Here is a 14,491-nt window from a genome sequence, read left to right as displayed (position 1 = left end):
AATGTTAATCTCTATCTACTAGTTTCATTTGGAAGTGGAGAGTGTTTGAGAATGGTCTTTCAGACCCCTGCTTCTCACTGGCTTTCACTCTTCTCCCCATACTTTCAACTCCATGGTCTCATTTTATTCACCATGGAAGTAATGAGCTATTGAAATGAAGCAGGGCTTCTGTGTGGCTGGTGGAGGAGATCATTGTTGAGCAATGCAACAAGCTCTTATCCTTTGTCCCCAGAGGACTGAGCAAACGTTTTGTGAGGCAATCCCATTTACTGCTGATGCCAATGCCAGGAAATGAACAATCTCTGTTAGCTTTTGACTTTTAAAAACAATGGGCTGGATGTAATGCCCTCTGAAGTTACCAGGAATCTTGTTTTTCCTTTGTTTTCAAAGGCTTGGACTCATGCTGGAAACCAGGAGTTTATTTTGCTTTGCTAATACTGTTAATAAGAAATAAAGTTAAAAGCAGGTGTAATTGTAGTTACAAGCAATTGATCTGTAGGGTGAAAGCAGAAAGTAATTAAAATAATAATAATAATAATCATCAACTTCCCTTTTTGAAAATGTTGTGTATTGCCAGCAGATGAGTGTTTTTATCACATATGTCATAGTTTAAGGTTTTTGATGCCTGTATTAAAAAGTCTAGACGGAACAATTTTGTTATGCTTCTTATGAGGAATTTCCCAAATAGTATGTGTATTGCTGATGATTCATCTGTGTAGCACTTCTCTGTTTCAACAACCTTTAATGTAACTATTGATAAGGTTTCTATCACTCATGTTCCTCTTTACTCCGTTTCCCACTCCTTATAGACCTCCATGTAAGGAGCACACATGACCCACAGTGACAGCGTGTGTATGTATAGGGTATGATGCACAACGAGGCTTGTGATCTCACTTAATGTCTGCAGAAACTACCACAGTCTGAAACCAGTTACCAACATTTCTGAAACGTCAGTTACCCTCAAATATGTTTATGTAGTACAGCATTGTTATTATACTTACTTTAAAGGTGAGGAACTGAATCATAAAAGAAAATAACTGACTTATTCATGATCACATGGACCTGGAAACTGAGTCTTTCCTGAGGCCATGTTCCTTTCTCTAAGGCAGAGAACTATATGTTCCCTCTGCATATACATTTCAGTGTATGGTTTTGTTCTTTTGTTCATTGACTATGTTCCCTACACGTGATGTCGATGACTTGCAGGGAGGACTGGTTTGCAGAGACCCTAAACCACAGGATTTAGAAACAATTCGGCTATTTATAAGTTCATCACACTACAGAGGTTGATCACAAAAATACAAGCATGCACTTTTAGTGCAAATGGCACTACTGCCCACTAGGACTTTGTCTATGCCTGTCACAGAACTCACACACACCATCAAGCATCTTCTCTGTAGATTATAGGCAAGTGGATGGGGATATATGGCAGTAAGCATTATTTCAAACTACTGGCATGTGTATAAAAATATTTATAACATCATTATAATCTAAGTTCTTTCTTAATATCTTTTAATACCTTTATCATGACCTTGAGGGATGATGGAGCACATTCATCTAGTCTCATGTAGTTTGCCAGTGACAGCAAATCGAAGGAAACAGTTGATGCACTTCAGAGCAGGGCTGGAGGAACAAGAGAGCTGGGCAGGCTGGAAGAAAACATCAAACACAATCTCATGAAATTCAGCCAGGAAAAATGGAAAGTCCTACACCTGAGAAGGAATAACCTTGGCAATGATATGTGCTAGGCACAGACTAGCTGGGGGGCAGCTCTATTGAGAAGGACCTGGGAATCCCAGAGAGCAGCCAACTGGGTATGAGCCAGCAACCTTCCTGGCAGCAAGGTTGACCAACCACATCCTGAACTGTTTCAGCAGAAGCACAGCCAGGGATGTGATAATTCAACCTTACTCAGTGCTTGTTAGACAGTATCTAAAATGAAGTTTTGGACTCTCCAGTACAAGAACACCACTGATTTATTAGATAAAATTCAGTACGGAGTGCTGAAGCACTTGATCTTGAGAGACAGCTTGAGAAGAGGGAGCTTGCTCAGTGTGGAGAAGAGACATCTTTCAAGGGATCTAAACAGCAGCCTTCCAGTATCTGTATGGAAATAGCGCCAGACTTGTCATGGCAGTGCATAGCTGGAGACAATAGACATAAGCCCAAACAAGAATGCTTCAGGTCAGATGTAAAGAACAAGTTTTTCTCCATGTCAAGCAGAAAAACCAGTTGGCAGAGAGGTTGTACAGTCTTCATTCTTAAAGCTTTTCAAGGCCTGATCAGGTAAATTCTTGAGGAACCTACCTCAAGCAGAAATCAAGATTAGAGACCTCCTGAGTTTTCCCCCGATTTGAATTATCCTTTGATAGCTAAGAAAGAGGGTTACCAGTTAATGATTTTGTCTGGGAAGGAAAAAAAATATTTTCAAGCCACAAACTTCAAGGAGTGTAAATGAATACTAAAATCTTACAGCAGCCACATTAAACATTCAGCACAGAGCAGTTATTTCCCTTATATAACAGCCTTTGCATTGTTCTTATTTTTAATCCCTTTATTATCACCAATCATCACTAAAGCAAGGAGTGAGACAGAAGGACTATGGACTGCCATACTGCTTACGATGGCTTTTGGATGTGCTGCAGAATACACAAAAAAAATTGCTTATGTTTATGGAGAGACATTCTGGCCTCTGCCTCACTGCAAAAACATGTGCTTTGCTTATGAGAAAACCCCACAAGCCTAAACTGATTGAAGCTGCTATCTTTCTGCCTAATGTTTCATGGCATGGAGTGTATGAGTGTGCACTGTGAGACACACCACAGTGAGTCTGAAACACTGGAGGAATATCTGATTGACATTGAGTTATCGTGCAAGCACATACCAACTGTGTAATAAAAAGGATGGACTGAATATGGCTAGTTATCCATGCCCAGATATCCAGGCTAGAGGCCTAGACATCTTGGCCAAATGGTGATATTTCTCTTTTTCCTTCTGGACAATAAAATAGAATAATTGACAGAAAAAGAGAACAAGTCAGTGCAGATATAGAGTTTACCTAGAACAAAATGATGTGGTTGTCTCCTTCTCTGATAGACCTTAAATTTTTAAGACAGGCATTTTTTGCTACCCACGCTGAAGCAGTTTCACTCCTTTCCTGTTAAGGATAAAACTAAGTCACAGAATTACAGCTTTCATTTTCTGTCCTTTTCACTTGTGTGATGTTAGGGAAAAATAAAGGCCACATTAGCAGGATCTCTCAATTTGTAACAAGGTTTCAGTACTGATTTCCACACTGGTTTGTTTCCAGGTATCTTCTGTGTGAGGATATAGTTCCAGAAGAACCAAAGAAATAAAAGAGTAGTAAAATGTGAAAGAAAGTTTTCACTGAGTTCCCTAAAATACTCTGGGCTTGTCTACGCCTGGTTTTTTTGTGCTGATCTAACAAAACCAAACTGGGGTTGCATCAACTTAATTAAATCACAGCAAAAGCTATTAATCTAATCCTTAAATTTGGTTTACACATATGTAACTCAAACGTCTTAGCAATAGCTACAGAGGGAGCTCAAGGGCATAAAAACTACCCAACCTCTAGCCCACCACTTTCAGTTTCAATTAAAGGCTAAGAAAGCACGTGTTACATGTGCTACATGCCCCTGTACTTCACAGTAAAACAGAGAAACAAAGCAGTAGATGTTCCTAAATTAATGAAAATCACAACCTGGTATGGATAGCTTTCAGGTCTTTGTCTTCATAAAACTAGCAGTAAAGGCCAAAGGCTTTTTTAATATTGCAAGTCACCTTTAAGAGCAGAGGAAAAGCATCTCCTTGACATGGCTGTACGAGCCCCTCGAGGCTTTTCCAACACTTCATTTTTGTCATCTGGAACAACTTATTGATACACAATCATCTCTTTCAGAAATTTCCAGAGAAATTAACCCACTATTACTCGCACAGTAAATCCCTGGGGAGCAGACTGGTCAATGCTTCTGTGTACACTGACTCCTGACATGCAAGATAGTGCCAGACTCATGGAGACCATCAGGTCTTTCTGAATAAATGGCAAAAATAGATCACTTACTGGCATTGCTAGTTGGCAGCTGACAAAAACTCTAGTGGTAAGCTGGCCATTCCTCCCTCTTCCATTTGCCCATGGGGATCCCAAAAGGGGAATCTGTGGGAACACAGAGAGCACTACATTAGCTGAGGTAGGGGGTTATCTGATCACTGCAGAAACAGGCTGCAAATTAGTATGGTTAACTAAAAGTCAACAAGTGATGGCTTCTGTTGCAATGCTGAGTGAATGAGGAGGGAGTCTTTCCCTCTTTCACTCTTAAACATAAATCAATCCCCTTTTGTTGTCCCCTGTGAATAAAATTGGGGGTCGGAATCACAGATTCTGGTACTGGCTTCAGGGAGAATATATTCTGCACTTCCTTCCAGTTATGTAGCTGCTGCCTTTTTCACACTGTCCCTAGCAAGGTTCCCTGAAGGTACTCTGACCACCTCTTCTTGCTGAAAACTGACTGCTGTGGCTGTGGCATCCTTAGCTTGCCACTGCCTTCTACTGCTACCACACTGGATCAACAAAGCCAGCAGCCTGAGTTCTCATTGTATGACATACACTAAAAGCACAGTTGGCCAGGTGGCTGGGCTGTGGACGAATATCCTCTTCCTGGCTCAACTGTGGGAGCTGGAGGGGATATTTCCCACAGCTGCTCATTGCTGCCTTCTTGCCAAATGCCACCATTTTCTCAAATCAGCCAGAGGGAATCAGGACAGACCTCTGTGCCCTCTGTGATAATCAGGCATTGAGTAAGATAATACACAGTTCTTTCAAGCTGTTTTTTTTATGTCCTTACCCCCTCCCCCTCCTCCTCTTCCTCTCCTTTTTCTTTTCCTTTCCTTTTTCCTTTATTTATTTTTTTTTCCCCTTTCCTTTCCTTTCTTCTCTTTATCACCATCAGTTTCAGAACTCCTGAGCTGAAAACATTATTATTTTTAGTTCTTATATGTTCAGATCTTTTTCAGGGTCACACCTGCGATATCCTCTTAGGTATGATGGAGTTATTAAGGGATAAATGCAGTCAGAACCAGCCTCTGTGCTCACTGCTTGCTTCTGATACATGTCTGTTAAGAGACAGAGGTTTGTGCAGCTTACTGATCCAGATGTCTTCTTCTATTCTTGTTTTTATTATTGCTCTGAGATGTGATATACGCATCAAAGTATCCTTGTTTCCACCAGAAATCTTACATTTTCTCTTTTGCCAAATAATCCTCTCTTCAGTGTATTACACCAATAAAGCTTCAGCAGCTTAAATTACTTGCACATTACAAGTAAAACCACTGTTTCTTCTCTGGTGAACACATGCACCCTCCCTCAGAGCTTGGTGCACATACGTGCAAACAGGAACACATGAGGCCTATGCTGCCCTTCCAGTGGAAAGAAATCGTCTCTGTTCATAGAAATTTCCTGTGTTTACAGAATAGGCATCTTTAGGCTCAGTTATTACAGTGCTCCATTATTTCTTTTGTTGCAGAATGGTAGGGTTGGCACAGAGACTTAGTTAAGCCTCATTAAGCAACTCTTGAAGTATGCATAATCATTGTGATGGCAGTTATAGGAATGCTTATGATATTCTTACGTGAATCAATTAAACGTGGGACTTAAAATGACTCATCATGATTCTGCAGCATTTACTTCCCATCTGTCTGACCTCTGTTCCCTGCACGGGCTTGCAGGATCTTCCCACAATAATCTGAAGCTGGTATACAGCTGACAAGATCTCAGCAGGACTTATATTCATCACTGAGAGAGCGTGGCTTAGGCTGCAAGGTTTGTTACACTCCTTTCAAAAACATACTCACAAATCACCCTTGCAAACAGTACAGGGTATCAGCTAACAAAAGGTTATGTGTCTTCACAACTCATTGGCTTTATCTACTCAAAAAGGAATATCTCATATTAAGCTTCACTGACATCCAGCCCATCAGTGCTTGTAATATCTCACACAATAATATGCACAAACATCCCTGACTATATAAAGTTGTCATCTCTGGGTGACAGTCATAACTGTGCAGACTGCAGGAAGGGCAGCACTGCCAGCTTGTTATAAACATGCAACATCCTTCACCTCATTGGCCATCAAGGAAAATATCATTCAGCAGCCTACACAAGTTGTATGGCACACACTATTTTCACAGCAATTGGCTGCAGAGGTACTAATTCATTTCCTTCTCCTTCACTATCTGGAACATGAAAAGCAATGATCCACTGGGAAGAGAAATAAAGCCAGACTCAGCTGAGCAAGGTCAAATCAAAGCACTGCAGGCTATGACTAAGTGCTTGAAAAACAGAAAAAACCAGAAATGGGTAGCTGACTGCAATTGCACGATACAGCAGGTTCATGGCAGGAAGAACTGCAGTGTAATTCCAAGAAAGTTGGGCATCTTTATATTTCCCGAAGAAAGGGAGATGAATTTTCCAAGAACTCTGATGAGTTATCCAATTTTGAATAGTTTTAAGGTACAAAAGGCTAAATGTAACATACTAACAAAACATGAATCAATGGAACAAGAAAATGCATGAGAAGATTTTATTCCACCAAAGTACTGATAAAAATTCGTTGATAATTCACATTCCTACATTCATTGAAATCACTTGCCTTATAAAGTAGGTAAAAATTTACAGAGTAATCTACTACTAATATAGAAAAAAAAACAACTTGAAAATAAAAGGGACTTCAGTGATTCCTATGAACCCTTTGTAATTCTCTGTCCTAATTTTCAGAGTGCATGAGCACAACATTTTTTATGTTTCCACTTCCCATTCTGTCATTCTTATTCTCTGTCTACACAGTAGTAACACAAAAAATGCTAGAGACCTACTTTCCACTTCAGGAGAAACACAGTATGCTTAGATTCCATGCTGCTAATAGAAAACTTGACAAATCTTGTTGGCTTTTATGATGCTGTAATTGAATCAGTGGAGAAGGGAAGAGCCACTGGTAGATCTATCTGGAATTCAGTAAGGCCTTTGACACTGTCTCCCATAATATCCTTCTCTCCAAATTGGAAAGACATGTATTTGATGGACAGACTGTTCGATGGATGAAGAACTGGTTACAAGGTCATACCCAAAGAGTGGTGGTCAATGGCTCAGTGCCCAGATGGAGATCGTAGATGGATGTCTCCCAGGGGTCAGTACTGGGACTAACAGTCTTCAGTATCTTCATCAATTACATGGACAGTGAGACTGAGTGCACCCTCAGCAAGACACCAAGATATGTGGTAGTCAACACACCCAAGGGCATCAGGGAAACCTAGACAGACTTGAGCAGTGGGCCCAGGAGAAATTCATGAGTTTCAACAATGGCAAATGCAAGGTCTAGCGCCTGGGTTGTGGCAACCCCTATCAGTACAAGCTGGAGGGATATAAAGATGGAGCATGGCCAAGTTGAAAAGGACTTGGGGGTACAGGTGGATGGGAAGCTGAACACGAGCCAGCAGTGTGCCCTCACAGCCCAGAAAGCCAACTGTATCCTGGGCTGCATGAAAAGAAGAGTGGCCAGCAGGGCAAGAGAGGTGATCCTGTCCCTCTACTCTGTGCTGGTGAGGCCTCATCTGGAGTACTGTGCCCAGATGTGGAGTCCTCACAGAAGGAGAGACATAGACCTGTTAGAGAGCATCTAGAGGAGAGCCACAAAAATGATTTAGGGGATGGAACATCCCTCCTCCTCCTCCCCCACCCCCCCCCTCCATCTGAGAACAGGATGAGAGAGCTGGGACTGTTCATTCCGGAGGAAGAGAAGGCTCTGGGGAGACCTGAAAGCAGACTTTCAGTATCTAAAGAGGGTCTATAATAAGAAGAGGACAGACAGGACAAGGGGAAATAGTTTCAAATTAAAAGTGGGGAGATTTAGACAGGGTATAAGGAAGAATTATTTAATAATAAGGGTGACGAGCCACTGGAACAGGCTTCCTAGTGTGTTGGTGGACGCCTCATCCCTGGAGGCATTTTAGGTCAGTCTGGATTGGTGTCCCTGTTCATTACAGGGGAGTTGGACTATATGACCTTTAAAGGTCCCTTCCAATTCAAATGATTATACCATTCTACAGTTCAAAAAACCTCAGATTTGTCAACAGTATTATCTAAAAATAAAGAAAAATAATTCAGAAAAAGTGTCAAGAGTTTTTCAGTTGCATGAGTTTATTCATCTCTCTGATAGCACAGGCCCCTCATCCAACTGTTCCAGTATAAATGAGGGATTAGCAAAGTGTATATGGGAGCTGTTTACACAAGCACCTCCGCTGTGAAAATACATGGGTCAATAGAGACAAATTCATTTTGGTTTATTTATATATGAACTGTTCTGGTACTGGTAAGTTCTGGTACTTAAGAGGCTTCAAACCATACATTGGACATTTCTCATTTATTCTTTACATGAGTATAACACCAGTACTTATTTCAGAGACAGCAACCTCAGTTCAGGACAAAGTACACCTTGGACATTGCACACAAACTGCAGGAGAAAGCAAGGTGACTTGAATGTCACACACATGTTTCTAGAGTGGTTATTGCATGAGAAAGTTAATAACAATGCAACTTACAGGCTGAACATTTCCTGACTCCCTGAGAAAGAAACACTCTGAAAACATGTACAACATTTTCACTGATGTTTGTTGCAGCTGTCAACCACGGAAGAAACTACCTCCATGCTGTTATCAATATATTGTCTGTATAGCTGTGCAACAGATTATTGCTGTTTCCTTATTGCTGCCACTGCAGATTCCATCACTGCTTTCAGATGAAAATTAATCATTAAATTTGAATTTCACCTAGACAACACTTCCAAGTTTACAGTCACCCAAAAGTTCATTACAGATATTTATTTCCCATACAGTTGAAATTCTTTTTGAATGAAGCTCTCCTTCATCTATGAACTCCTTCAGATAAACATGGAAAACATACAGGGCCACTTAGAACTGCAGTGCTGTGTAGACATTATGAATGACGGTGTTTTGGCGAACATGAAGTCAGCTATTCTTCCCAAAGGAAGCAGAAATTGAAAACATATATTTTGCCTGGCCTCCTCATGTACAAGAAACAACTTCCTATGATGATTCACTGAGACTTACATTTTCATCACTTGCTATTTATACTGAGAGCTCTTCAGAGGAAAAAAAAAATGTTTTTCACTGTATATGCATATAGCATCTGCCATGGCTACCAGCTCAGAACATGAAACTGCATTAATTCTTAGTCAATATTCCACTCCTATAGAGTTTTCCCATGCCTAAATGGGGGGGGGGGGGGGGAAAGGATAAGAAGTACATGAATTCCATCAGCAGCTCTTGAGAAACCTGTGAAAATACTCCAGATGTTTCTTCAGCACACTGGTATTTCCATGCAGTTGCATATCAGCAGGTCAGGAACTGCCTAATGATGAAGTAAAGCCTGGCTGAGCACTACTGTTGGAGCTAGCCAAAGACTTTTAAGAATCTGCTAGTGATGAGTGCTCTCACCTTGGAAGTTTGGTCTTATAACAAAAGTGTCTTCTTTCTCTTTCCAGGGAAAACATTCCCTACGTAACTCAAGACTTGAAAACAAACCTGTCTGGCCAGTCTGTTCTTTTAAACAGGACCAAAAAAAAAGCCACAAATGTAACCACCCTAGAGAACTGCACAAATCAGACTGTTTCTGGCTGAGCTCACATAGGTCTAAGTGAATGCTTCCAAAATGCCCTATATCAGTTTGATGTTCCAGCTGACAGTACAGAAACTCAATCAGATACTTTTTACTCCTCACCAAGTAGAGTATTAATACAGCATTCTCCCTGGCCTCCATTATAAGAAAAGAAGTCAGCAGTGGTTGATGAAAAAATTCCTAGGCACTCAGCAGGACCTAATCTTTCACAATTCTACAAGCCTCAGAATGGCCCTTCAAAACTGGTTACAGCTTCAGTGATAAGTTTCCAGGGAGCAAAATGTTGCAGCTCTGTGTAGCAGAAGGACAGGCTTAGAACAGCAGTGGAGTAGAGCAGTTTGGACATACTGCATCATCAACACTAAAACATGAGTTTTGCTGATCAGTCAGTCCCACAGAACATGGAGACCAAGCGGATCATTAATTCTTCACAGTAGAGTTAGCGGTCACCTGCACTTCAAAGTGTCTCTTTAGTGAGTGCACTCTGCATTAGACTCATCAATGTAGTCATCTACTGAAGCATTCTCCTATCATTCTGTACTGTACATGGACACGTTTTTCAAACATAAATACTGAGGTAGAGAGATATTGTAGATAAAATATAATTTACTAGTACTGTACTAGGGGAATGATATCATACAATAAATACAGACTAATATACAATAGTACTGGCAACAGAAATTTGCAACTGTGGAAAATGTTCTAATTCCACAAATTTATGACATCTCTATACTGTAAAGTAGAATGTGCCACACTCTACCACTTTATAAATTCCCATTCCTCCTATTAAGATAATGCAATACAGTTCTCCCACTTCGGCAAGTTGTGTAAGCCAGGTTCTGAAGCCCTATGGTATTCACAGCAAAGACACTTTCATGGTACCAAAGGGAATCAGAATTGCTCTATTCATCTTAATAAAGTGTTAACTTGCCTAAGTATGTTTATTTTAGCGTTTAATTTGCTGAAAAGTTTGTATATCATAAAACAAAGCAGAATGTGTGAATAAGAAAATCAGATCAAATGTAATACTTTGCAAGCTGATAAATAATGTAAAATATGTACAATGATAAGCACAATTAATAAAATGAAACATGCTATCCCCAGAGCATACCCGTGTCCTCTTGTTACTTAGGGCAGACTTTTATACACTTAGGTTCTAATGCTTTCTGTGCCAGAGAGCCTGAATCCCTTAAGACAGGAAGATGTGCAGTGATTCTTATTTTTGTACAAGGTTTTCTTCTGCTTTCTGGTTTCAAATATCTAGATAAGGTTCTGCAAGGTGTTCAGTGCTTCACTCTCTTCTGTAATTTGCTTCTTACACAAGTTGGATCTAGTTTGCCTCTAATCAATGACCATCTGTTTGTTTATAGATTACAATTTCATTTAAACACAAAAAGAGAATGCGTCATTTGAAATGAAGAGTTAGAGAGCTAAGGGAAGTGGTGGTAGCTGGTAAGTGATCTTTGTTTCTTTCCCCACATGATTCCACATCATTTTTTCTCCCCCTGTCCCATTCAGGTGTGACAGTGAAGGAGCAACTGGGGAGGTGTCTGGCAGCTGGCCAAAGTCATCTGACTGCAATGAATGAGAAATATACAACCCTTGAAAATATGACAAAAAGAGAGTAAGAGGGAAGGAAGGAAGGAAGGAAGGAAGGAAGGAAGGAAGGAAGGAAAGGAAAGGAAGGAAGGAAAGGAAGGAAGGAAGGAAGAAAGGAAGAAGGAAGGAAGGAAAGGAAGGAAGGAAGGAAGGAAGGAAGGAAGGAAGGAAAGGAAGAAAGAAGGAAGGAATGGAAGAAGGAAAGGAAGGAAGGGAAGGAGGAAGGAAGGAAGGAGGAAGGAAGGAAGGAAGGAACGGGAAGGAAGGAAGGAAGGAAGGAAGAGGAGGAAGAGGAATGTAGGAAGGAGGAAGGGGAGGAAGAAAGAGGTTTAGGAAGGAAAGAGAAGGAAGAGGAAGGAGAGAGGGAAGGAAGGAAGGAAGGAAAGGAAGGAAGGAGGAAGGAAGGAAGGAAGGAAGGAAGGAAGGAAAGGAAGGAAGGAAGGAAGGAAGGAAGGAAGGAAGGAAGGAAGGAAGGAAGGAAGGAAGGAAGGAAGGACACAAGGATCTTGTCCTTACATAGCAGTCTTTTCATTACCTTGTACTGTCGAATTTCACAAATAAAACATTCCAATAACTTTCCAAGGGTTAATTTCTGCCAACTTTACCTCTATTGAGTATTGCCATCTAGTATTAGTCATAAATCTGGCAGAATCTGGCCTTGTTCTAAAAATGACTACTTGCAGGAGTAGTCCAGCTCCAGTGCATTTCCACCCTCTGAGTGAAAAACCTGCTTCTGATATCTTACCTAAGCCTCCTCTGTCTCAGTTTAAAACCATTCCCCCTTGTCCTATCATTATCCACCACTATCCAATTGCTGCAGTGCTTCCATATTCATGAAACTGTAGAAAAAAAACAGTGCTATGGGACTAATTTAATCAATCTGTACCCAGATACAATAAAAAAATCCTTGGAAAACTGTTTTCTTTCCAGCCACACAGTCAAAGTCAAGTGCACTAATGTTCATCAAATACTCTGGATTAATGGGAACAAGCAGTGAAATCACAGTCTACTCACAGGCAGCTGTCCACCAGAAAGAAAGGCTAAATTTCTTGTTATTGTTGGTGAACACCAGGAAAATACATTTGGATAGCAAGGCAGAAGTGTACTGTGATGCAATTGATCATGGACATTAAAGGCAACAAGATATAGTTAAGAAAAGTAATTAGAGAAGAAAAAGAAGCTGTCAGAGCTCTGACTTCGACACCATAGCTTGTATCATGTTGGTATGACATTTATAGTAGTGACAGAAAGTAAGTGTAGCATGACCTTTACTCAGCAACCAAGAGTAGAATAATAAACACCATTGAAGACAGCAGAGTTATAACTCAATTGTGTCCAGATCAAAAGTAAGATACTCATAAAATGTCATTTATTTCAAAAGAAAATATCTGAATTTTATTTCTGTTTTTTTTTCCATCCTTTACTAATATTTTAAAAGTGAAACGTTGTCACTACATCATAAGAGTATGAATTTTTTCCTGGATAAAGCAGGAAGGCAATTCAGTCAGAAATAATTTCATTTTATTCAGCAGACCTTAATATTAATTCTTTATGGCTAATTGTATAATCAGTGCAAGAATTATAAAATACTGGATAAGTGCAAGGGAATATTAACAATCCTCATCTAGTCTCTGGGCATGCACTGTCTTTACTATTAAAGCCTATTTCTCTATGGCATTCTTCTGCTGGTATCTTGAAGAACCTGCATGTTCCAATGGTTCTGCAACCACTAAAAATTTGTATCATTGGAAAAATCAAATACTCTCCTATGTACTACGATTTCATTAGAGTACACAACAGTGTAAAACTGTGGGGGGTAAAAAAAATGGTGAATGAGCTTCTGCAGTTTACTTAGGAGAAATTAAAACATCTACACTAATTCCCTGATGGTAATTCTAAGATAGAGTTTTGAGGATGCATTAGACACACAGTCAAATTATGCTAGGGGACATCTGATGTTATATTAATATTATTGTAATTAAAGATTATCTCCTTCCAAACTCACAGACACAAGTAGTCTATAGGCCTGAACCTTTGTTCATTTTCTCCAGAAACATCTGCAGTTTCCCTCAACAGTATGACTAGAGTGCCAAACACAACCTTTTCAATGCTCATCATTTATGATTTATTCTTTAACTCACAACATTGCCTCCAAAGGATGCCTTAGGTTAGTAAGTGAACTATGTAACTATACTGAAGGATTCTAAAAGAAATATTAGGAAACAATTGTCACCATGGTATCAAGCTGTACCTTCTTTTCTTGAAAACGTTAAGAAGATTGTACGGAAGAGGTGGAAGGGGTAGAGATACCAACACTAACAATGCATTATCTAACATCTTGAACTGAAATGAATTTTTTTTTTTGAGAATGAAAGACTTAAAGCGACATCTTAAAACCTACCACCTCTTGATTCACATATTGTCTACAACATCTTAAACACATCTACTGAAAAGAAAACAGTTGAACAGCTAGTATAAGATACTCAGGTCTGACATGCAGTAAAAAGTTAGGAGCTTGATTTGTGCAGCCATATATTTCCCCTGTCCCAAGTCTCCAGTCTTTCTTTTAGGATTTAAATGAATTTACCTCGAAGTGTGCTAGCTCTAAAAAGGTGTACTATTAAAGAACATACTCATTTGGATAGGGAGTCTAACTTCTGTCTTTGACCTCTCATTGAAAGGGCTTTGAACAAGTGAACTTCTAGGCGTAATGTGGAACACTTTGTAACCTCATCAGAAGAAATACTAAAACTGAGAATGGAACATCTGATGTTGCATTATTAACAAGTGCTACTAAAAGCAATTCTCTTAACAGTAAGAATAAACTAGCTGTAAGATATTAAAAACTTGAAAGTGCATTTAGATTCATATACACCAATTATCGTATCTTTATCGTATAGAGAAAATCATTCTGTATGACAGTGATCAGTATCATATGAAAAGAAGATATTTTAGGTTTTACTGGTTCTGTACATTACTGTGGTACGTCAGAGAGCAGTCCTGTAAAGAGAGTGATGTAGGGAGGGATTACTGCAGAATTAAGTCCAAAAATGAAGTGGAAAAAATAGAGAAACAGAGAAAAGTGGAAAAAAAAAATCAGTAATATTATTTATGTAGCATATTCTGTCTTGCAGAACGTACAGATCAGTTGCAGATAGGCCGCAAGTTTCAATGATGCAGTGATGC

This window comes from Coturnix japonica, chromosome 2 (assembly GCF_001577835.2).
Source record: "Coturnix japonica isolate 7356 chromosome 2, Coturnix japonica 2.1, whole genome shotgun sequence".
Lineage (NCBI taxonomy): Eukaryota > Metazoa > Chordata > Aves > Galliformes > Phasianidae > Coturnix > Coturnix japonica.
This window is presented reverse-complemented; position numbering follows the sequence as displayed.